Consider the following 11,599-nt stretch of genomic DNA (forward strand, 5'->3'; position numbering starts at 1 on the left):
ACCCATGCAGACAACAATCCACGGCAAGCATGGAGCCCGCTCAGCTCACTGTCACCGTACGTCTCCTGGGTGCTGCTGACAGATGCAGAACTGTGTTGCTACACAGCAGCAGCAACAGCAGCTCCTTGCCTTTGCAAGTTAGCAAAGATGGTTAGCAGTCATACTGCACCTTCTGCCGCTGACTCCTGGTTGCTCCTGGCCGACCTCGGTGAGGTCTGTTGGGGGCACCTAGGGAAAAATGGGAATAACTACAGGTCATTCTCTTCTTTAAGTTTCGTCTAATGGAGATTCAGTCCTGCCTGGAATATCATGCCAGCTGGAGGCTTCTAACTCAGGAGGCTTTCCCAGCCAGCAGCACCGCAGGATCTCACCTACCCCAGCCTACCCCTTGCTCCCATGGCTCATGAAGCCTGGACAGCAGTAAGGAGCAGATCAACTGTAGGCTGAACAAGTGCAGAATGGTGGTAGAATGTGCCTTTGGACGTTTAAAAGCTCTCTGGCGCTGTTTGCTGACTAGGCTGTTTGCGATTAGATTTGAAGAGCACAGCAAGGCGCGCTGTGCATCACAGAGACTTTGAAAATCAGTTCCATGACTGGCCAGGCTTCGGTGTGACAGTTGTAGTCTTTCTCCTTGATGAAAACCCACCCCCTTTGTTGCTTTTAATTCCCTGTAAGCCAACCCTGTAAGCCATGTCGTGAGTTGCCCCTCCCTCCTTGAGAGCAATGGCAGACAATCGTTTCACACCTTTTTTCCATAGATGACATACCACGGCAATCATGGAGCCCGCTCCCATCACCGCAGCAGTTATGAGCACTGTAAACACCACACACATTATCCTGCACTATATGCAGCTCCAGAAACTTCAAAAGCAGGCAAGGAGGCGACGGCAGCACGGTGACGAGAGTGATGAGGACATGGACACAGAAGTCTCTCAAAGCACGTGCTCTGGCAATTTGGATATCATGGTGGTAATGGGGCAGGTTCATGCCTTGGAACGCCAATTCTGGGCCCTGGAAACAAGCACAGCCTGGTGAGACCGCATAGTGTTACAGGTCTGGGATGATTCCCAGCGGCTGCGAAACTTTTGCATGCATAAGGGCATTTTCATGGAACTTTGTGACTTGCTTTCCCCCACCCTGAATCACAAGAATACCAAAATGAGAGCAGCCCTCACAGTTCACAAGTGAGTGGTGATATCCCTCTGGAAGCTTGCAATGCCAGACAGCTACTGGTCAGACAGGAATCAATTTGGAGTGGGCAAATCTACTGTGAGGGCTGCTGTGATTCAAGTAGACAACGCAATCAAAGAGCTGCTGATATAAAGGGTAGTGACTCTGGGAAATGTGCAGGTCATAGTGGATGGCTTTGCTGTAATGGGATTCCCTAAGTGTGGTGGGGCAATAGACGGAACCCATATCCCTATCTTGGGACCGGACCACCAAGATAGCCAGTACATAAACCGCAAGGGGTACTTTTCAATGGTGCTGCAAGCACTGGTGGATCACAAGGGACGTTTCACCAACATCAGTGTGGGATGGCTGGGAAAGGTACATGATGCTTGCATCTTTAGGAACTCTGTTCTGTGTGAATGGCTGCAGCAAGGGACTTACTTTACAGACCAGAAAATAACTGTTGGGGATGTTGAAATGCCTATAGTTATCCTTGGGGATTCAGCCTACCCCTTAATACCATGGCTCATGAAGGGATACACAGGCACCCCGGACAGTAGTCAGGAGCTGTTCAACTATAGGCTGAGCAAGTGCAGAATGGTGGTAGAATGTGCATTTGGATGTTTAAAAGCACGCTGGCGCAGTTTACTGACTCGGTTAGACCTCAGCGAAACCAATATTCCTATCGTTATTACTGCTTGCTGTGTGCTCCACAATATATATGAGAGTAAGGGGGAGACGTTTATGGCAGGGTGGGAGGTTGAGGCAAATCGCCTGGCCGCTGATTACGCGGAGCCAGACACCAGGGCGGTTAGAGGACCACAGCAGGGCTCACTGAGCATCAGAGAAGCTTTGAAAGCCAGTTTCATGACTGGCCAGGCTACGGTGTCTGTTTGTTTCTCCTTGATTAAAACCTGCCCCCTTGTTTCATTCTACTTCCCTGTAAGCCAACCGCCCTCCCCTCCCCCCTCTGATCGCCGCTTGCAGAGGCAATAAAGTCATTGTTGTTTCAAATTCATGCATTCTTTATTAATTCATCACACAAATAGGGGGATAACTGCCAAGGTAGCCCAGGAGGGGTGCGGGAGGAGGGAAGCACCAGATAGGGTGGCAGAGGAGGGGAGAATGGAAGGACAAGGCCACACTGCACTTCAAAACTTATTGAATGCCAGCTTTCTGTTGCTTGGGCAGTCCTCTGGGGTGGAGTGGTTGGGTGGCCGGAGGCCCCCCCACCGCGTTCTTGGGTGTCTGGGTGAGGAAGCAAACATGGTAAGCCACAGTATTTTGGCTTCTTTGACCTTCATAACTTGTGGGGATGGTTTCAAACAGCAGCACTCTCATTTCCCATACCAAGTACCCATTGGGTTGGCCATTTAAAATGGCTTGACCATTTAAAAGAAGGGACTGCGGTTTTCGGGTTAACATGCAGCACAAACCCAACTAAAATCCCCCACATGCACCCAATTCTCTGGGATGATCGCTTCACCCCTCCCCCCACCACATGGCTAACAGCCCAGAAGGAATGACCACCTCTGAATGTCCCCTTAATAAAATTCAACCTATTTCAACCAGGTGACCCTGGGAGTACATCCAGGAGAGCTTCACTGAGATGTCCCTGGAGGATTTCCGCTCCATCCCCAGTACTTTTCCAGTAGCTGTACTGGCCACCAATGCATCCCAAGTCTTCAGGGCAAATTAATCATTAAACACGCTTGCTTTTAAACCATGTATTATATTTACAAAGGTACACTCACCAGAGGTCCCTTCTCCGTCTTAAAGGTCTGGGAGCCCACCTTGGGTGGGTTGGGAGGGTACTGGCTCCAGGGTGATAAACAGTTCCTGGCTGTCGGAGAAAATGGTTTCTCCACATGCTTGCTGTGCGCTATCTTCAACCTCCTCATCATCATCTTCCTCATCCCCCAAATCTGCATTCCTGTTGCGTGAGAATCCATTGTTGGAGTCCACGCACAGGTGTGGGGTAGTTGTAGGGGCACCCCCTAGAATGGCATGCAACTCATCATAGAAGCGGCATGTCTGACGATCTGACCCGAAGCGGCTGTTTGCCTCTCTAGTTCTTTGGTAGGTTTGCCTGAGCTCCTTAAGTTTCACGCAGCACTGCTGCAGGTCCCTGTTACAGCCTCTGTCCTTCATGCCCTTGGAGATTTTTTCAAATATTTTGGCATTTCATCTTTTGGAACGGAGTTTTGATAGCACGGATTCATCTCCCCATACAGTGATCAGATCCCGTACCTCCCGTTCAGTCCACGCTGGAGCTCTTTTGCGATACTGGGACTCCATGGTCACCTGTGCTGATAAGCTCTGCATGGTCACCTGTGCTGATCAGTTCACCATGGTTGCCAAACAGGAAATGAAATTCAAAAGTTCGCGGGGCTTTTCCTGTCTACCTGGCCAGTGCATCTGAGTTGAGAGTGCTGTCCAGAGTGGTCACAATTGAGCACTCTGGGATAGCTCCTGGAGGCCAATACCGTTGAATTGCGTCCACACTAGCCAAATTTGACCCAGCAAGGCCGATTTTAGCGCTAATGCCCTTTAAGTCAACAAAAATGGCTTCATTGTGTGGACGGGTGCAGGGTTAAATTGATCTAACACTGCTAAATTCGACCTAAACTCATAGTGGTAGACCAGGGCTAAGATGAAAACAAACATCAAAATACCAGAATTTCTCACAGAAGTTTCTGTTTTACAACCAGCTGTAAACCCCGGGCTTTTACACTAACAACATTTTCACTTTGACTTTACAAGGAGCGGGCTACTGACCTCTCCACACCTCAGGAGTAAGGACTGAAGAGGGAAAAGGGGCCCGTGGGGAGAACCTGGCTGAGGCCTGCACCTCGCCTTATTTACAGCCCAGCTCCAGCTCCTCCTCACCCCCCACAGGGGAGGTAGGTGCTTTTCTACAGATCTCCCCAGTCTATCCATTGAGCAATGAGTCTCTTTTGACTAGGGCTGGGCAGAAAATGTGTTTATTTTCTTTAGAAAATATTGACTTTATGACAAACAACCCCTCCCCACAACTTTCAACTGAAAATGTAAATTTCTATTCGGAAATACCACTGCCGTGTCTCATGGGAGTTGCAGTTCATGTGCCTCAAACTCCCCCTCTCTACGGGACAGGTTCCCTGGCTGGAAAACATCTGCACCAAGGGATTCCTTCTTCCTAAGCCACTGTGGTGCATCATGGGAGTCCCACAGCTGCAATGCAACATGGGGGGATGTATTCTGGCTAGAGATTCCAGCCCATAACGGAGAATGTGACCACAAGGCAACCAAACTACAGCTCCCATGAGACACTGAGGTGGCATTTCCAAGTAGACAGATTCACTTTTCACCTGAAAGTTTCAAGATTTCAGACAAAATAATATTGGAGTTTGGGGTGTTGGTTTTCCAGAGATAGCAGGCATTTTTTACAAAAAACATCCATGTGGTTGAAAACTGAATTTTCCATAAAAAAACAGATTTGAAAAAATTTTTTAAACCAGTTTTACTTGTTACTGCAGCCCAGAGAGACATTGAGCAGAAGATTTGGTGCTCCATTTTCTGCCCTTAGCCAGAATAATCTTGGGAACAGGGCTGGTGCAAATACTAGGCAACCTAGGCACCTAGGGAGCCAAGCTCTTGGGGGGCAGCATTTTCGCGCCCTCAGCAGTATTTCGGTGGCGACTCCTCCTTCCGTCTTCGGTCCACGGGTGGCGGTATTCGGTGGCAGCTCCTCCCCTGCGGCATCAGGGTTTTTTTATTTTCCCTCTTCATCGCCTAGGGTGGCAAAAAAGCTTGTGACGGTATTGCATGGTAAGGTATTAGTCCTCTCCCTCATCCATGCAGCCAGAGGAGATTGGGGATTGTGAAAACAAAACTCACTAGTTTGTTCTCTTGCTGATGATCAGACAGGAGCCATGGACATTGGAGAATTGATTCTCCTGTCACCCACAAAAGGGGTTCCTGCAGGGCAGGACTGGCACACATTGGCAAGGAGCAGGAGGATGTGGAGGAAGTGTATCTAGCCACAATCTCTGCTTCTACGTGTTCTTTTGAAAAATAGACTTCAGACTGAGGTTTTCAAAGGAGCCTAAGGCCTGGTCTATACTACAATTTTAGGTTGAATTTAGCAGCATTACCTCGATTTAAGCCTGGACCTGTCCACATGACTAAGCCCTTTTTTTCGACTGAAAGGGCTCTTTAAATCAATTTCTTTAATCCACCTACGACGAGCGGATTAGTGCTGAAACCGGCCTTTCCGGGTCGGATTTGGGGTAGTGGGGATGCAATTCGATGGTATTGGCCTCCGGGAGCTATCCCAGAGTGCTCCATTGTGACCACTCTGGACAGCGCTCTCAACTCAGATGCACTGGCCAGATAGACAGAAAAAGGCCCGCAGAATTTTGAATTTCCTGTTTGCCCAGCGTGGTGGAGAGCCTAGGTGAACACGCAGAGCTCATCAGTACAGATAACCATGATGGAGTCCCAGTATCGCAAAAGAGCTCCAACATGGACCGAACGGGAGGCACGGGATCTGCTCGCCTTATGGAGAAATGAATCAGTGCTGCCTGAACTCCGTAGCAGTAAACGGAATGCCAAAACATTAGAAAAAATCTCAAAGGGCATGAAGGACAGAGGCCATAACAGGGAGGCACAGCAGAGCCGCGTGAAAATTAAGGAGCTTAGGCAAGCCTACCACAAAACCAGAGAGGCAAATGGAAGGTTCGGGGCAGAGCCACAGACATGCCGCTTCTACGCAGAACTGCATGCCATGCTAGGGAGTGCAGCCACCACTACCCCAACCCTGTGCTTTGACTCCGTCAATGGAGAATGATGAAACACGGAAGCGGGTTTTGGGGAGGAGGAAGATGATGATGAAGACATTGAAGATAGCTCACAGCAAGGAACAGAGAAACCGGTTTCCCCAACAGCCAGGATATGTTTTTCACCCTGAACCTGGAACCAGTAACCCCCGAACCCACCCAAGGCGTGCTCCCAGACTCTGAGGGCACACAAGGCACCTCTGGTGAGCGTACCTTTGTAAACATTACACATGGTTTAAAAGCAAGAGTGTTTAATGATTAATTTGCCTGGCATTTGCGGACAGTACAGCTACTGGAAAAGTCTGTTAATGTGTATGGGGACGGAGCGGAAATCCTCCAGGGGCATCTCCAGAAAGCTTTCCTTGATGTACTCCCAAAGGCTTTGCAAAAGGTTTTTGGGGAGAGCTGCCTTATTCCGTCCTCCATGGTAGGACACTTTACCATGCCAGGCCAGTAGCACGTAGTCTGGAATCATTGCATAACAAAGCGTGGCAGTGTATGGTCCCGGTATGCAGACAACAACATCCATTCCTTATCTCTCTTTGTTATCCTCAGGAGAATGATATCATTCATGGTCACCTGGTTGAAATAGGGTGATTTTATTAAGGGGACGTTCAGAGGTGCCCGTTCCTGCTCTGCTGAACAGAAATGTTCCCCGCTGTTAGTGATCAACCCAGAGAATTGGGTGTGGGGGGGAGGGGAAGGGAGTTAGATGGGTTTGTGCTGCACGTTAACCCAGAAACTGCAGCCCCTCCTTTTAAATTGCAAACCCATTTTAAATGGCCAACCCAACGGCCGCTTGATATGGGAAATGAGGGCACTGCTGTTTGAAACCATTCCCACACGTTATGTAGGTTAAAAAAGCCAAAAGACTGTGGCTTACCATGGCTGCCTGCAAGTCGATTTCTGTTGCCTGGCTCTGCGTGAGTGATCTCTCAGACAAAACTGGCAGGCTCTCAGTATAAGAGGAAAAATGCGACCTTGTAACAAAAGGGCATGTGCTGTGTAATGTGAACAGCAAGATTTAACGTGAAAGAGTGTACCCATTGTTCTCTAAAATGTGTCTTTTTACTTACCACCTCTCCCTTCTCCTCCACCAGCTGCAAATGTTTCTCCTTCGCAGAGGCTAGTGAAGATTAGAAGGCAAAAAAGGCGCACTCGGGATGACATGTTCTCGGCGCTCCAGATTTCCTCCCACGCCGACAGAGCACAGCAGAATGCGTGGAGGCAGTCAATGTCAGAGTGCAAAAAAGCACAATATGAATGAGAGGAGAGGTGGCGGGCTGAATCGCGGGCTGAAGAGAGCAAGTGGCGGGCTGAAGAGGATAGGTGGTGTCAGCTTGCAGACAGAAGGCAAGAGTCGATGCTCCGGCTGCTGGAGCATCAAACTGATATGCTCCAGCGTATGGCTGAGCTGCAGGAAAGGCAGCAGGAGCACAAACGCCACTACAGCCCCTGTGTAACCAACAGCCCTCCTCCCCAGGTTCAATTGCCTCCTCACCCAGACGCCCAAGAACGTGGTGGGGGGGCCTCCGGCCACCCAGCCACTCCACCCCAGAGGATTGCCCAAGCAACAGAAGGCTGGCCTTCAATAAGTTTTAAAGTTTTAAAGTTCAGTGTGTCATAGAATCATAGAATCATAGAATATCAGGGTAGGAAGGGACCTCAAGAGGTCATCTAGTCCAACCCCCTGCTCAAAGCAGGACCAATTTCCAACTAAATCATCCCAGCCAGGGCTTTGTCAAGCTGGGCCTTAAAAACCTCCAAGGAAGGAGACTCCACCACCTCCCTAGGTAACACATTCCAGTGCTTCACCACCCTCCTAGTGAAATAGTGTTTCCTAATATCCAACCTGGACCTCACCCACTGCAACTTGAGACCATTGCTCCTTGTTCTGTCATCTGCCACCACTGAGAATAGCCGAGTTCCATCCTCTTTGGAACTCCCCCTCAGATAGTTGAAAGCAGCTATCAAATCCCCCCTCATTCTTCTCTTCTGCAGACTAAACAATCCCAGTTCCCTCAGCCTCTCCTCCTAAGTCATGTGCTCCAGACCCCTAATCATTTTTGTTGCCCTCCGCTGGACTCTTTCCAATTTTTCCACATCCTTCTTGTAGGGTGGAGCCCAAAACTGGACACAGTATTCCAGATGAGGCCTCACTAATGTCGAATAAAGGGGAACGATCACGTTCCTCGATCTGCTGGCAATGCCCCGACTTATACAGCCCAAAATGCAGTTAGCCTTCTTGGCAACAAGAGCACACTGTTGACTCATATCTAGCTTCTTGTCCACTGTGACCCCTAGGTCCTTTTCTGCAGAACTGCTACCTAGCCATTCGGTCCCTAATCTGTAGCAGTGCATGGGATTCTTCCGTCCTAAGTACAGGACTCTGCACTTGTCCTTGTTGAACCTCATCAGGTTTTTTTTGGCCCAATCCTCCAATTTGTCTAGGTCCCTCTGTATCCGATCCCTACCCTCTAGTGTATCTACCATGCCTCCCAGTTTAGTGTCATCTGCAAACTTGCTGAGAGTGCAGTCCACACCATCCTCCAGATCATTAATAAAGATATTAAACAAAACCGGCCCCAGGACCGACCCTTGGGGCACTCCGTTTGAAACCGGCTGCCAACTAGACATGGAACCATTGATCACTACCCATTGAGCCCGACGATCTAGCCAGCTTTCTATCCACCTTACAGTCCATTCATCCAGCCCATACGTCTTTAACTTGGCGGCAAAAATACTGTGGGAGACCGTATCAAAAGCTTTGCTAAAGTCAAGGAATAACACATCCACTGCTTTCCCCTCATCCACAGAGCTAGTTATCTCATCATAGAAGGCAATTAGGTTAGTCAGGCACGACTTGCCCTTGGTGAATCCATGCTGACTGTTCCTGATCACTTTCCTCTCCTCTAAGTGTTTCATAATTGATTCCTTGAGGACCTGCTCCATGATTTTTCCAGGTACTGAGGTAAGGCTGACTGGCCTGTAGTTCCCCGGATCCTCCTTCTTCCCTTTTTTAAAGATGGGCACTACATTAGCCTTTTCCCAGTCATCTGGGACCTCCCCCGATCGCCATGAGGTTTCAAAAATAATGTCTAATGGCTCTGCAATCTCATCCGCCAACTCCTTTAGCACCCTTGGATGCAGCGCATCCAGCCCCATGAACTTGTGCACTTCCAGTTTTTCTAAATAGTCCCGAACCACTTCTTTCTCCACAGAGGTCTGGTCACCTTCTCCCCATATTGTGCTGCCTAGTGCAGCAGTCTGGGAGCTGACCTTGTTTGTGAAGACAGAGGCAAAAAAAGCATTGAGTACATTAGCTTTTTCCATATCCTCGGTCACTAGGTTGCCTCCCTCATTCAGTAAGGGGCCCACACTTTCCTTGACTTTCTTCTTGTTGCTAACATACCTGAAGAAACCCTTCTTGTTACTCTTAACATCTCTTGCTAGCTGCAACTCCAAGTGTGATTTGGCCTTCCTGATTTCACTCCTGCATGCCTGAGCAATATTTTTATACTCCTCCCTGGTCATTTGTCCAATCTTCCACTTCTTGTAAGCTTCTTTTTGCGTTTAAGATCAGCAAGGATAAGATACGGATAAGATCCTTGTCCTTATCTCCTCCCCCACCCTACCCGACGCTTCCCTCCTCCTCTACCCCTCTTGGGCTACCTTGAGAGTTAGCCCCCTATTTATGTGATGAATTAATAAAGAATGCATGAATGTGAAGTAACAATGACTTTATTGCCTCTGCAAGCGGTGCTCGAAGGGGGGAGGGGAGGGTGGTTAGCTTACAGGGAAGTAGAGTGAACCGGGGGGTGGGGGGGGTGTTCATCAAGGAGAAACAAACAGAACTTTCACACCGTAGCCTGGCCAGTCATGAAACTGGTTTTCAACGCTTCTCTGATGTGCACCGCACCCAACTGTACTCTTCTAACCACCCTGGTGTCTTGCTGCGCGTAATCAGTGGCCAGGTGATTTGCTTCAACCTCCCACCCCGCCATAAATGTCTCCCCCTTACTCTCACAGATATTGTGGAGCGCACAGCAAGCAGTAATAACAATGGGAATATTGGTTTCGCTAAGGTCTATCCAAGCCAGTAAACTGCACCAGCACACGACATGTACCCAGAATCACCTGTTTTTGCCCCATCACGCATTGGGATCTCAACCCAGAATTCCAATGTGCGGCAGAGACTGCGGGAACTGTGGGATAGCTATCACAGTGCAACGCTCCGGAAGTCAACACTAGCCTCAGTACTGTGGATGCAGGCCACCGACTTAATGCACTTAGATCATTTTGTGTGGGGACACACACAATCGACCTTATAAAAATGATTTCTGAACAACCGACTTCTATAAATTCGACCTAATTTCATAGTGTAGACATACCCTAAGGGATTTCAGTGTTTCAGTGGGAGTTGTGCACTCCTGATTCCTTTAGGCACCTTTGAAAATTACAGCTCTCTTCCTCCTGGGCTGCTGATCTGGCTGTTTGACGAAGAAGGAAAACAGAAGAGGCAGGGAGGGGGCATGGAAGAAAGCCCTTTGTCCTCAAAAGCAGGTCATTCAGTCTTATCAGTGTATAGTCTGCAATCAATAAAACGTCTTGTTTCAGCCCTGAGTGTACAACATGCTGCATACAATTTCCTCCATAAGCCCACAGAGACAAATCCATTCCTGATGTAACTCCCTGGAATCCAGTGGACTCTTACCAGATGAATTTGGCGTAATCTCAAGTGTTTTTCTACTGAATCCTCTGCAATACCGACTGAGGAAAATCACAGCTCTGTGCTCCCAGTGGGCGCTGTGCCCGGGGAATTCCCCACATGGCCTGCGTTCTCTACTTCCTATTGACACCTGAATCCCTGGGCTGACGTTACAGCCTTTACACACTCTGCAGATTTTAAACACAGGGTCATGAATGGGAACAGATTGTGCCTGATAAAGTGTCCTGAGGAACGATGACACGTCCTGATATAAACCTCCACTGGGTAATGGAGGAGATGAGGAGTCAAATGTGGACAACTATCTAAAGTTTTAGGTTTTTAGACACCTAAATATTCAGCTAGTTTCCTACTGGGGTCCTCAGATGTGCCTAACTCCCTTTGATTTCATGATTTCCACTCATCTCAGCTATCACTAATTATTTCCAACTGGGCAGTCTTCTGAAGGACCAGTCAGACAGCTCGGACCTGTGATGCCCATCTGGACAGTGCAAAGGGGAGTTCAGTCTCCAGAACACATTCATGACCTCCATCTCCACAGAGATTGTACCAATCAGCAATGGGGACATTGTCTGCCCATCCAACTAGTGGTGGGTTTTGTAGTGACAGGGCAGATCCATGACCTCAGATCCAAAAGCTCTTCTCTTGAACGTTGAGGAATTTGGGATCCCAGCATGGATTAGAGTCTTGGTTTGGGCCCATCTCTACTTTTCTGTCATGTGGATGCATTCTTGCTCAGGGGAATATTTCTTCTCTCAGCTTGAGTAAGCCTAGATGCTATACCCCAGCAATGTCCCAATCTTTTTCCCACTAGAGTCCATAAGCTCTCCGTGAGTTCTGGGCACAGCTGGTTGGGAATTCTCCACTGGAACGATTTTCTAAT

This window comes from Malaclemys terrapin, chromosome 13, assembly GCF_027887155.1.
Source record: "Malaclemys terrapin pileata isolate rMalTer1 chromosome 13, rMalTer1.hap1, whole genome shotgun sequence".
NCBI lineage: Eukaryota > Metazoa > Chordata > Testudines > Emydidae > Malaclemys > Malaclemys terrapin.